Source organism: Mustela lutreola, chromosome 9, assembly GCF_030435805.1.
Source record: "Mustela lutreola isolate mMusLut2 chromosome 9, mMusLut2.pri, whole genome shotgun sequence".
NCBI classification, from domain to species: Eukaryota; Metazoa; Chordata; class Mammalia; order Carnivora; family Mustelidae; genus Mustela; species Mustela lutreola.
This window is the reverse complement of record NC_081298.1, coordinates 139,674,981-139,688,603: the sequence shown is the minus strand read 5'-3', so window position 1 is coordinate 139,688,603 and position 13,623 is coordinate 139,674,981.

The following is a 13,623-nucleotide window of genomic DNA, read 5'->3' as shown; positions in this document are numbered from 1 at the left end:
AGAGCTAGAATCTCTTCTGCCTCTTTACCTCCTTCGGCCATAACCAGCTCAGTCACACTGGGGAGGTGGGAACCCTTACCTCCTGGCCTCTTCCCAGAAAGGATCTTGTAAAAAATGCGAGTCAAACCTTTGCATTACTTTCCTGCTTAAAAATCCTTCGGCAGGGGCGCCTGGGTGGCTCAGTGGGTTAAGCCGCTGCCTTCGGCTCAGGTCATGATCTCAGAGTCCTGGGATCGAGTCCCGCATCGGGCTCTCTGCTCAGCAGGGAGCCTGCTTCCTCCTCTCTCTCTGCCTGCCTCTCTGCCTACTTGTGATCTCTCTCTGTCAAATAAATAAATAAATAAATCTTTAAAAAAAAAAAAATCCTTCGGCAGCACTTAGCAGCAGCTCCTAGTTGGGACGGCCTGGGTTTGAGTCCTGACTCTGATACTCACTAGATGTGTGATCTTGGGCAAGTTCCCCCAATGAGTCCATGCCTCAGTTTCCTCATCTGTGAAATGGGGATGATGATTACATTAATACCTCTTCAAATGGGCCAATAGGAGGATTTGATGAGTTCATATCAATCAAGCGCTTTGAACAGTGCCATTTACATGCTCCTGAGATAAATCGAATTAACTCAGAATCCTTCCGGGGACTCACGAGCCCCCAGGGATCTTCCTGAAGCCCCTCTCCTTATCTCTTGGCTTTCCTCTCTTCCTCTTGGGCCTCTGCTCCCTCCGAGCTCTGCCCCTGCTACCCTCTTTCCTACATCTTCACCTTCCCATTTCCAGGGTCTCAGCAGAAATGACCCTCCTCTCCCCTCCCAGCTGGGTGAGCTCCCTGAGCGTGAAGCCCACAACATCCCTTCTCCTGGTCCGACCCCCTGACAGGCTGAGGCACCAGGAAGGCAGGGTTATGCCTCTGCGATTTGCTTAAGTAGCCCTGGTGCCTGGCCCAGCGCTCGGCAGAGGGCTCGATGGATACACTGGGTGCCGAGACACCAACGGCCAAGTGGACACATGTACCAACGATGGATGGTGGGAGAAGTCAAGGCCACGGACAGGGTGAGCTGAGGCTGCTTGCTCAGGAAGGCTTTGAGGCTGGCCTGGGTCCAGCCCCCAGCCGGAGGCACCCATGACTCCAGGCGAGAGGGGCTGGAAGCTCCAAGCAGCCCCCTAGGGCGCCCCTTACCCGCAGTCCCTTCCAGCTCTGTAAACTGACTCCCAACTGCCCCGGCCCGGCCGACAAAGAAAACCCAGGCAAGCAGCCTTTGGCAGAAAAAGGAATTCTTCTGAATGTAATAACTCCCTGATTAATTTGGACAGTTTCTCTTCTGGATTTCCTGAAAGCCAGCATAAGCCCAGGTAAGAAATTTGTTTCCATACATGGAAACGAAACACAGGAAAGTGTGTTCCATCAAAAGCAGCCCCTGGAAGAAAGACGCCCACGCCACCCCGCTCCCCCCAGAATATGCCACGAGGGGCCCGGGGATCACTATCACTCTAATCAATGCCAGCGGACAAAGGCTGCACAGGTCCTCTCCCTGCTCCTGGTCCTGAAGCTCAGAGACTGGCCAGCCAGCCCGTGTGCTCAGTGCTGCAACAGCTGCCCCACAGCTTCTGGAAATAAAGGGGGAAAAGCAGCAACTTGTCGTTTCTTGACCCAATGTTTTTAGAACACGAAACCAAAATGAGAGAGATTTAAAAAAAACCCCAGCCTCCAGCAAGTCAGTGAAATGAGACTTTGTTCACCAACAGCAGGCAGAAGCCTTTGGGCTGGGGCTTGGATGGAAGGTTCTGGTTGCCTGTATGGGGGGATTGGGAGGCATCCTGCTGATGCTCAGCCTGGCCCAGACCAGAGCATCAGAGCATCCGAAGGACCCTTAAAGCCTCAATGAGAAAAGCATCTGTAGCCACATAAGCTAGAAGGTGCTCAGGAAATTCAGGTTTCCCTTCCCCTTCCGGAAGACCTGGGACCCAGCTTGGACAAGGTTAATTATTACATCAGAGGCCTTAGCTGCAAGTCATAGAAACTGACTCACGTCAACTTACCTATGAGACCATTACTTCTTACTGATCATGAGAAAGGCTGGCAAACCAGGCGTCTAGGATGGCCGGGCACTGGGGCAGGTACGTAGCTGGAACCACAGGCCAAATCACATTGCAGACCTTGCTCAGATCCCTGCTGTTCCAGCCACTGGACTCCAGACACCCGCCCCTGCTGCTGGAACAAGACATGGGCATAAGACACTGGGCCTTAGACCCTGCATTGGCTCCGTCCTCATTTGAAATCCAAGGCAGCCTCGCTGCTGCCCCAGAAGGGATTGTTCGCCACCATCCCCATTTCTTCGGGTCATTCATTCTAGAATCAAAATCCTGGGCAGGGCGTCTGGCCAAGCCAGAGTCAGGCACCACAACTCTGGGTAAGGCAGAGGTGGGGAAGGAGGTGTCAGGAATATTGACTTTCCAGGGAGGAAAAGGGGCTTTACCTCCCACTAAAATTCATAAAGTGAGGAATTCCTCAAGCAGCAGAAGGGGTTCCAAATGCTGGGCAGCCTGGAAACGGCCCATGTCGCTTGCAGTTATACTGGGTAAAAGCTTGGGGGCACATGAAAGTTGGAGTCTGGGAAAAGACTTAGCTTGGATCCCATCTTTCTCCGGAAGAAGGAGACGGGGCTTTGCTGTCATTGACATCTCCACCTGGAAGCCTTGTCCCCACTTAAACTTGGCTTCCTCCCAGATCCACAAAGATCTCTCTCTCTCTCTCTCATGGAAGATGCTATTCCACATTTAGATTGCATCATACTTTTAAGAAATGAATCACTTCATTTATGTATGTCTTGCAAAGCTCCCCCAGGATGGAGACAAAAATCTTATTCATTAAACAGTTAACAAACATTTATTGAGTGTCTGCTCGGCCTTGGGGAGACTGAGGAGACAAAGGCAGGGCCTGTGCCTGAGAGAAGAAGGTCATATCTGTGCCAGGTGTGTCGAGGTGGGAAGGCTTCCCAGAGGAGGTGACCTGGTTTAAATGAGTCTTGGAGAGTAAGATGATCTTGATCACTGGGGGCAGGGGGAGAAGTACACTCTAGAGAGGAGTAAAGTGCAGGCAAAGGCAGGGAGTACCGAGAAAGCGCAGTGTGTCTGGGTAATAGAATGGGCGAGACTTGGTGTGAGGGTGTGGCCGCCTGCAAGGAAGTGGGAGACTGGGTCGCCAATGAAGGGCGGGGCCACATTCTGAGGAGCCTTGCCTGTCTTTCTGAAGAATGGGTGTCGCATCCTGAGACCACTAGGAATCACCAGATTCTCTTTATTTTCTTTCTTTCTTTATTTATTAAAATTTTTAAGAAGCTCTATGCCCAATGTGGGGCTTCAATTCATGACGCCAAGATCAAGAGTCACATACTCGGGGCACCTGGGTGGCTCAGTGGGTTAAAGCCTCTGCCTTCAACTCAGGTCATGATCCCAGGGTCCTGGGATCGAGCCCCACATTGGGCTCTCTGCTCAGCAGGGAGCCTGCTTCCTCCTCTCTCTCTCTGCCTGTCTCTCTGCCTACTTATGATCTCTATCTGTCAAATAAATAAATAAAATCTTAAAAAAGAGAAAAAGAGTCACATACTCTACCGACTGCGCCAACCAGGCATCCCTATTTTTATTTATTTATTTTTATTATGGTAAAATAGATAGAACCTAAGAGCGACCATTTTAACCATGTTTAAGTGTATCATTTGGTGGCAGACGCGTTGGGTGGTTAAATATTTTCGCGATCACCGCTGGGTCGTGGGCTTAAAGCTGATGCGCCAGGGAGCCACGCCCATGAGCATTTCAGGAGCGGGATGTCAGTTGCTACAAGGGACTTGTACCTCATGATGGGACAACAGGTGGTTGGGGACTCACGTGCTGACCCTTACTCGGCTGGCGTCCTTGAGAAGCGATGGCACAGCCGAGAAGTGATTAGAGAGAGAGACTGGAGGAAGGACAGGATGAGGACCCTCCCCAGCGGAAACTTCTCTGAGGTGTTTTGTTTTGTTTTGTTTTTTAATTTTATTTATTTTTTTGACAGAGAGAGAACCACCCAGGCGCCCCCCTCTCTGAGGTTTCACACGCAGGATACAGGATACCTCTGAACCTCCAGGTGAGGCACCCGGCCCCCACTCTTGGTTTTTGCCTCCCTCCCGGCCCTCCTCCTGCTGCTGGCCTCCTCCTGCCCGCCTCCCTCCCTGCACTTGTGCCTTTCCTCCACTTCCAGCGTCTGCCACCTTTGTGACCAGTGAGGATCCATTTATCCTCAAAACCAATATTCTCCTCTTTCAAACTTACCTGGACTCTTCTCCAAACTGCCCTGAGCCCAGGGCCACCACGCACCTGGTGGTGTCTTTGCAAGGTTCAGGAAGACACAGCCCAAGAAGAGACCCTGCTGATGCAGCCCCGACCGGTCTACCCATCGGGCAGGTCGTCTGGGAGGCCATTCCCCCGTCCCCCGCAGCCTCGGCCTGGTAGGACACAGCGGCCCGGTTGATCGATCACCCCGCACGGCGTGCTCAGGCCCTGGAAGCCGTGGGCATTGCATTTCGCGCCCTCTGTTGCAGTCGTGGTTTCCTTCTTGTGGCCTCTCCAAAGCCGCGGGCTACAGTGTCTGTTTCTGGGCCCCGGGCAGCTAGCTGAGAGACGGGGCCACATGGCGGCTTGTTCACAAAAGTTTGCCTCAAGGAGAAAGAGAACTACAGGGCCAGGGCCAGGGGTGGGGGGAAGGAAAGAGTCTTTACCGCAAGGTCCCCAGCGCCCCGGGCGCCCTGCTCCTCTTCCAGACAGGGACAGCCTCGGAGGGAGGAGGGCAGCAGTGGACACAGCCGAAGGCCGGGGTAGTCTCAGGGGCTTCCTGGTCTCTAGGAGGGCTCCTCCCCCGGCCTCCACCTGCCCAGCCCCACGGTCTCCGCTGTGTGTCGGGTCGGGGAGAGCAAAACTCAGTGCAGGCTCACGTCTCACAGGGTGTGTTTGGGGACAGGGGACCCTTCAGGGGACCTGTCTCAGGGTTTCAGGGACAAGGAAGGGACCTCCCCAGACAGGGTGTCTGTCACACCCTCAGGTGCCTTCAGAGAAACAGGTGCCAAGGGCCTGTCAGAGTGGTGGCCACTTTTCCTGCGCCCTGTCCCAGCAGGGGCCACAGAGGAGAACAGGGACCCTGTGCCCCTGAGGAGTTCCCAGGTCTGAGGGGGGGGCGTAAACCTTGCTACAGTGCAATACAGGGTGTACGGGAGGAAAAAGCTTGCCCCGGACGCTGCGGTAGCCCCAGAGAAAGAGAAAGAGATGAATGCCCTCTAGGAAAGGACATCCCCAAGCAATATGGAGAGAAGGACTTCCTAGAGGAAATGGCATCTAACTTGGGTTTTAAAGAATGAATAAATGCAGCCCAGCCTGGGCAGGGGGGAAGAAAATCCAGGCTGGGGGAACAGCATATGCAAAGTCACAGAATCATATGTGGGAACACAGTGGGCCCCGGGAAAGCATGAACGGGTGGGGGCCTCACATCCGGGGCAGGGAGACGAGGAGCAGGGCTGGAGACCGAGGCGGGAGGGAGAGCCAGACAGACCGTCAACAGATTTCATGTTTGCAGAGAGATCTGTGAGTTACACGCCGCACTCATTCAGCTCGCTGTCATTTACTGAGCTCCTTCTGTATGCAAGCTGCTTGTCTTCTGACCTTCTCTGTCCTCATTGACCTCTGCCGCTAATTCCTGGGGATGTCTGAGACGCCACCCAGTCGAGACCCATTCTACAGATGAGGAAACTGAACTCCAACTAGGGAGTGTGACATCTGAGAGCTCCCGATGGCTTAGTGGCAGAACCAAGACTGGTAGCTAGATCTCCAGATTTCCCAGTGCCTTATAGTTGGTGGGCAAAGCAAGCCCCTCAAGGCTGAAACTGCTTCTTATTTCTTTAGGAATCGAAAAGGGCCATGAAATGACATTCAGGGCAAAGAAATCCAGACTCTCATCTGAGGTTCAGGAATCTGAAGTCCATGACTTGTTGAACAGACATCCATTTCATCAGCATCTTTCTGCTTGCAAGAGCCTCCTTCCAGATTCCCTTAGAGGCCCACTTTGGAGGCTGGCTTGTCTGTTGCTGGCCTGCACGCGGTCCACCTGCACGGTGTGAGGCCTCTCCTGGGTCCCAAACTGACGTCATGACCTGTGGCTGTGCTCTCAGGCCCCTGCCAGCTCTTTCCCAAAATCGCCCTCCCCTGCCATCCTCCCCATCGGCATTCTCTGCTGACAGCGGCCTTGCTGGTTTGCAGAGACAGCAAATATGGGAGATTCGAAGCTGTGTGCTCCTGGTTTTTCCTGGAAGGTGCCAGGCCCTGCAACCAAGTTGGGTTTGCAGGGACAGAAGTAAGCGGGAGGTAGGGGCCAGCGCTTGGGCTGAGGGTCTGCGGAGGCCTTTCCTGGGGGGGGGCGGGGCGGTCTCTGGCTGAGAGCTTCATTCCTTAAATACTCCTGGGATGCTTTAATACCATTCCTCCCTGCAGCCCAGGTGTGGGACTACAACTTCTGCCCCAGGTTCCTTCCTCTGGGCCCCCCACCCCATCTCAAGGGCCATCTCCTGACCTGGTAGGCAGTGGGAAGCACCTCTGCCCAGCCAGTGTGGGATGCTCGGGACCGGTTGTGTGTGTGCACCCTGAGACGTCCTGCTTGTGCGGGGTGGTGGTCTGGGGTCACATAGCAAAGCGCATATCTCAGCTCTACTTGCTGTGTGACTGTGAAAGTTTACCTGTCTTTTCTGGGCCTCTATTTTTGAAATAGGTGTAGACCAGTGCTGTCTAGTATGGTAACCACGAACCACATGTGGCTACTCAACCCTTGAGTTGTGGCTAGTCCTGACTGGGAGCTGGAACTCAAAGACACACTCGATTCCCTCCCGTGCTGGCTCCAGCGGGGACTAGAGACTCGGCTGGACTGGCTGTTGGTGGCATGCCGCAGAGAGAGCATGCCGTCTTCCCACACCTGGCCCGGGCCCCGAGGCCCCACGCTGGGGGAGCACTGGGTGTAGACTGTGGATGCAGCAGGATCTTCTGGCATTGGCTTTGCCACTACAGTCTGGGTGACCTGAGATAGCTACTCCTTCTTTCCAAACCTAAACTTCTTTGTCTCTCGAATGGCCAGGCCCCTGGTGCTGAGTCATTCCCCAGGTGCTATTTGATTTTTAGGTTTTGTTTTGTTTGTTTTGCTTTTTGTTTTGCCACTAGATGCTCCTTGGCTTGTAGCGCATCGTTCGGTGGAAATGATCCTCTCCCTCTGTGTCTTTGTCTTCATGTGGCATTTTCCTCTCTTACCAGGACTCTAGCCCTATTGGATTAAGGAGCTTTTCTACTCCAGTACGACCCCACTTTAATTAATTACATCTGCAGGGACTCTATTTCCAAAGAAGGTCACATTCTGAGGTACTGGGGTCAGGATTTCAACAGCTCCTTCTGGGGGATATAATTCAACATGTCGTACCTCAGCAGGAGCTGAAATCAAGATCTTGCCTTCTCCTCAATCTCACTGCTCTCCGCGACTGGCAGCCACAGCTTCCTCTCCTGTCAGCTACTCTTCCTGGGTTCTGGTAATTACATTTCCCCTTTGCCCTGGAACTGCGTCCCTATCTTGTTGATTTCCCTAAACGCTTGTCCACCTCTTTGTAAACAGCTCTTGATTACACTCTCTCCAGTTTCCCAATTTGTGCTTCTGTTTCTGGATGTGCCTTATTATCCGTTTACCTTTGCACTCACCCATCCCCCCGCCAGCCTTCCATTCATCCATCCATGCACCTGTCCGCCCACCATCCACCTCTCTGTCCATCCGTACCCGTTCACTCATGATCCATCCATCCACCCATCCATCCGACCACCCTTCCCTTCCCCTTCTGCTCTGCACATGCAGATTTCACTGTGGATGCTCAAACCTCAGCAAACACTAAGCACTGTGGTTCTGGCTGTGGCCAGCTTTAGGTCTTGTGCCAAGAATGTAGCAAATAATACACAATGCTTATTCTCCAGAAGCCGGTGTTATAGTCCACAGAAACGGATAAAATATATCCACTCCCTTCCCTGATAGTTCTCTGTATCCAGTGGCAGAACAAAAGAAAAACCTGGGGAATTACTCAGCACAATTTGGAGAGGGATTAGGAGGTACTTTCTGCACTCTGTTATTTTTTTAATTTTGAAGTAATTTGGCTCTAAAATGTTTTGTTTGTCTTCTAGGAGACCAGATTAAATAATCAACGTCTCCCTCTGAAAAAGGTTCCCAGATGGCCAGATGCCACCTACTATATCCTGGGAGGATGGCTCTTCCTTGGCGCCCGGAGCCAGGCCTCCATCATTCTCTGGTCCACCCAGAAGGGAGACAAGTTCTGAGACCAAACATGGGATCAGGGAAAGGGAGGCAAGCCGGAGGCCACTCAGATTCTGGGCACAGCCCATGTCAGAGGAAGAAGCAGACTCCCCGCTGAGCAGGGAGCCCAATGCGGACTCCATCCCAGCACTCTGGGATCATGACCTGAGCTGAAGGCAGTTGCTTAACCAACCGAACCACCCTGGCGCCCACTTCATAACTTAGCTGTATTGAGAATGATGCACGGGTTCGGGAGATTTGCCTAGGTCATGCCTCCAGTGGGCAGGTGTTAGCTGAGATTTGTTTAATAAATACATACCGAGTGTCTACCATGTGCCTGGCATTGTCTGAAAGTTCGACACAACAGATGCAGAGAGACAGCCTCGAACTCTGGAGGGCTTCTGCTTGGGGACGAGGGAGAGATCGGCTGTGGGAGGAAGGGGTATACGATGACCACACAGGTCCCCCTCCACGGGCTCCAAAAACTAGAATTGAATTGGGTGTGAGCTCTCACAAGGCAGAGATCCTGTCCTATATTGTCTGCACCTCTCCGGGCTCAGTACACAGTAGGTGCACTTGACAGCAATGAGTTGATTCTGACCTGGCCATGAAGCGCTACAGAAATGGATACATGGGGAACAGTCTGCATTCAGAATGTTACGCTAACAGGCAATCAGCAAACCGGCTGGGTGGAAAGGCAGCTCCCTCCCCTCTCTCTTCCTGTCTATCTCTATGGTGACCATCACTGGGACTGGTCAAGGTCAAATGTGGTCAACCTAGCATCAGTCCTCCCAGGAACTGCAGTGGCTGTTTCTTGGGTTTTATAGCACCGCATGAAGATCTTTCGTATTTCACGTGATGAATCTCCACGCATGATAGCAGTCTTTTTGCTATTGCACCAGTAGGATAAAAACATTGCATATATTTTTAAGGAAGGAAAAGCATACCATCTCTTTACCATAGAACGATTCAATCTTTGCATTTCCCTTCCAGCCTTTGTCTGTGTGCGTGCGCTTTTTACACTCAGTGGTACTCACACCGAGCATACCATTTTGCATTCTGCTTACAAAGCCCCTTTTTTTTTTTTTTTTTAAAACCTTTGTTCTTTCATATAGATTCTGTGCTTGGGGCCAATCTTTGTTGGCCCATCAGTTTTCCTCTTAGGAGCACGTCACTGAAAAGACAATGAGGACATTCTCATTGCTTGCATTGGATGTCTGTGAAACGCTTTGTTTTCTGGAGCTCTACAGACTAGGGAGTTAGCACAAGAGCAGAACAGAACAGACTTTTCATGCAGATTATTTGTATTGTTATCTAAATAGGGTGTTCTATCTGCATGGGAGGAAACCTCCCAATAAATAAGTAGACACAGAGCTGGTGGTGAATCCGGAGTCGGTCACTCGCTCGTTGTGTGACCCTGGGTCCCTCACCTAATTCTCTGCTAAAGTTGGCACGGAAGCGTCCCTCTTCCTGGGCTGGGAGAGAAGGTATGGGAGACACAGCCTGGGCTTTGGCCCTTAAAGCGTGTGGTCTGTACGACTAGAGGACGACGCTCCCCGTGTGATGCTGTGATGGACCCTGAGCAAGTCTCTCGGAGCCTCAGTTGGTGCATATGTGAAATGGGGAAATACAAGTCCCAGTGAACTGACCAAAGAATGAATACGAAAGTGCTTTGTTAATTAAAATGGCGTCTGGTCCTTGCTCTACTCATCATGTATCTGTTCTCCCTTGGCTCCAGAATGAGGTGAGCAAGTCCCGGGATGAGTTCAGAAGTGTGTCCTCCTACTGGCAGCACAGTGGCCACCGACTGGATTGGGCCAGCAGCTTCCAGAAACACTGTCCTTGGACCCCAGCTCCAAGTCTGAGCTGCCTCAGTCTCCCCTAGTCATCTGTGTACACTGCCCTTTCCCTGGGGCCCCATTCCTGGGCAGCTTTAGCTGAGAAGCTGCGGATTCCATCAAGAGCCAGGCTTTCAAAGAGCCTGCAAGTAAGTGGGTGCACAGGGTAGGGGGGGTAATGGGCCCAGGACAGCCCAGCCCACCCCAGCCCTCCCAAGGGGTGGGGGTGGGGCAGGCACAGCTCCAGTGAAATGCCAATTGAATATTACCCCCACCTTAAAAGACCACCAGAGACGTGAGTCAAAGCCAATCAGCAAGGGTCGTTTATTGCAGGTTCGAACCTGGACCTCTGCGGCGCTCATTGCCGATAACGCCGAGAGGTCCAGAGCTGGGTTGGTGCAGGGTTTTTATAGACAGGTACAAACAAGTTTCGGGTGGGGCTGAGCTGATTGATTGATAGTTTGAACAGGCATACTTGGCGTCAGTGAATTGGGTCAGGGGACCCTGCGCGAAAGCAGACAAAGCAATCTTACAGAAGCAGAACTGGCCGGTTAGTGCGGTTAGTGCGGAAAAAAGCACTATCAGGATATTGAAGGCCTAGTTACTATCAAGTAAAGACAATTGGGAGTCTCCTGGTGGAATGTTACATCCCTGCTATCAAGCATCCTTGTTAATGAGATTTAGGTTTAGAAGAAATTGAACTTTATTTACTTTTCCTTCTACCTCCGCCTCCTTCCGTTTTCCTGGAGGGGAGGGTGACATTAGGGCTTGAGGAACTGAGTTTTGTGTCCCTGGAAATTGGGCTATTGATAAGGTAACTTCTTTGTTGTAAATCTCAAGGACATTTGCAAACCAAGGGAGACTCCTACCTTGCAGGACTGTGATCTCTGCAAGTTAACTATTTATCGTTTTATGGCAGTCAGGGGTGCCTGAGGAATGCTACACATATGGAGGGGAGCAGGTGAAGGGGGGGGTGCAAGGCGCCAGCCTTTGCTTTGTCCTCAGCCAGCCTCCTGCTCCTTCACCAGCTGAACCTACCTGACCGGAAGTGTGGGTTGACAGTCACCTGCCCTTCCTCCTTGGCTTTTCCTCTCCTCTTCGTTTTCTTCCTTCCCTCTCCCTCCTCTACCCACTTTCCTCTTTCATCTCACAATGCTTCCTGCCACCGGGCCCTACAGACACAACTGGCAGCTCCCTCGGTGGGCTGGGATCTGCTGCATGATTCTAAACATTGTTTAGAAACTTGTAAAACAAAGCAAAATCAATGATCAAGTTTTGACCCCCCCCTTCCTGCAAAAAAATTTTATATTTTATGTTTTTTTGGTTAACTACTGCTGGGAAAGGAAACCAGGGAGAAAACCATTTGCAGATTATCTCAGACTTTGAAGTGAGAACCGCAGGCCTGACCCCAGTTCACCTACAGCTGACTGTAAACAGAAACCACAGCTATGTGAAGCAAGGCTCACACCCGCACACCCCAGCACCCCCCCACCAACCCCATGCTCGGCTGCCCCCCCACCCCTGCTCAGAGCCCCACACCCTCCAGAACCCAGAGACGCAACAGCCAAGGGGTGCTCAAACCTTTCCCTTTTCAAGACTTTTTTATTGGAGTGGAACACATCCGCCAGGAAGCACACTGCTGATCGCCTTCCCCTGGTGCGGGCCCTGGCCTCCTTCCTGCCACTGCCACACGTTACCCAGCGCCATTTTCCTCTGCGCATCCAACTCCGCACTGGGTCAAGCTCCGTGAAGGCAGGCCCTGTGTGTTAGGATGTGAGCCAGATCTTGCTGTTTGCCGGTTCTGCCTCCGTTCCCTCCTCTGAGACGGCCTCCGGGTTTTGTTGGGTGGAACTGTGATCAAAGGGCCTTGTCCTTCCTTGGTCCTTGGTGACAAAAAGATGGAAATGTCTGGAACCTGGTTTTGAAGAGCCCGTCCTCTGGCTCCTTGGGTTTTCTCCTCTGAGAAGCTGGCTCTTCAGCTCTTCTGTCAACACTGTGAGGTACCCAGTCGGAGGGCCCTTCCACCTCTTACAGTCAAAGAACCCAACCAAAGATGGTGCTTTCTTCGTCTTCGTGCCCCCAGATACGGTAAGTGGCCAAACACACAGCAGGTCTCAAAGCCATTGGGTGGAATTTAGTGGTGTTGACTTCCCTTTCAGTCTGTGGGCTACAGAGATACAACCTAACAGGACTCTCACCCCACCCTGCAAGCCTGGTCCCTCCTTTCTCAGTAGGTGTGGGCCCCATCCCGAATGAACCCTGTGGAACTCTGACCAAGCTACCCACTTCCAGCTTCCCCATCATCTCCTGTCTCTCTTCTCAACCTCTGACCACCACCCAGTTCTGCTTTTCCCAGGAGATCTAAAGACATTAAACAACACCACTTGAGTATATCAGCTAACAGAATGCACAGAAAATCAAATCAAATCAAATTAAAAATCAGAAATAGGTTGGGATCTTTTTAAAACGTGGATTTAGAAGGGAGGTTTCCATATGGGCAACTAAGTCACAGGTCCTGACTGGGGGAAGGCACGAGGTCCCACGCCTTTTCTCTCTTTCTCAGCCTGGCTTTCCTCTAGCACTTACTGTCAGTGCTACTACAAGAAAAACCCCTGTTTCTTCTACTCACACTCACACCTACACTTCTGGTGCAAAATGTGTGGGTTTTCACCCCACACTAACTAATTCTCCCAACACTCGGCACCATCTGGGTTCCTACTGTTAATTCAGTTTGGACATCGACTCCCTGTGGTTAGTGCAGATCGCAGAGACGAAGGGCGGGTACCACAAGACCGCCTTCATTTCTGATGCCAACAGCAAGGAGTGGAGCCCCAGCTTCGCCTGTACTTCTAATATTGCTACAAGCTGAGGGTTCCCATACCCACCCACAGTTTCAATAATCCGTTCTCATGGCTCGCAGAACTCGAGGAAATATTACACACACCACTCGCCAGTCGACTAGATAAGGAAGGACACAGGTGAACATCCAGGCGAAGGGGTGCACAGGGCAAGGTCCGGAAGGGCCCCAAGTGCAGAGGCTTCTGTCCCTGTGGCCTTGGGACATTCTGCCCTCCCACATGAGGGTGTGTTCCCCAAACGGGAAGCTCTCTGACCTGCATAATGTAGGGATTTTTATGGCTGCTTCGTCATGTAGGAATGACCCATTATTAACTCAATCCTAGCCCCTCTTTCCTCCACGAAGGATGGGGGCTGGGGCCGAAAGTTCCACACTTCTAATCATGGTTTGGTTCTTCCTGGTGACCAGACCGTTTCCGAAGCCACCGTGGAGCCCAGGGAGAGTCGTCTCATCAGAACAAGAGATGCTCCCCTCGCGCAGGAAATCCCAAGGGATTTAGTAGCTCTGTGTCAGGAACCGGGGACAATATACATATATGTTTCTTATTGCACAGTTGCTCCTAGAGAAGTTAATGAATCA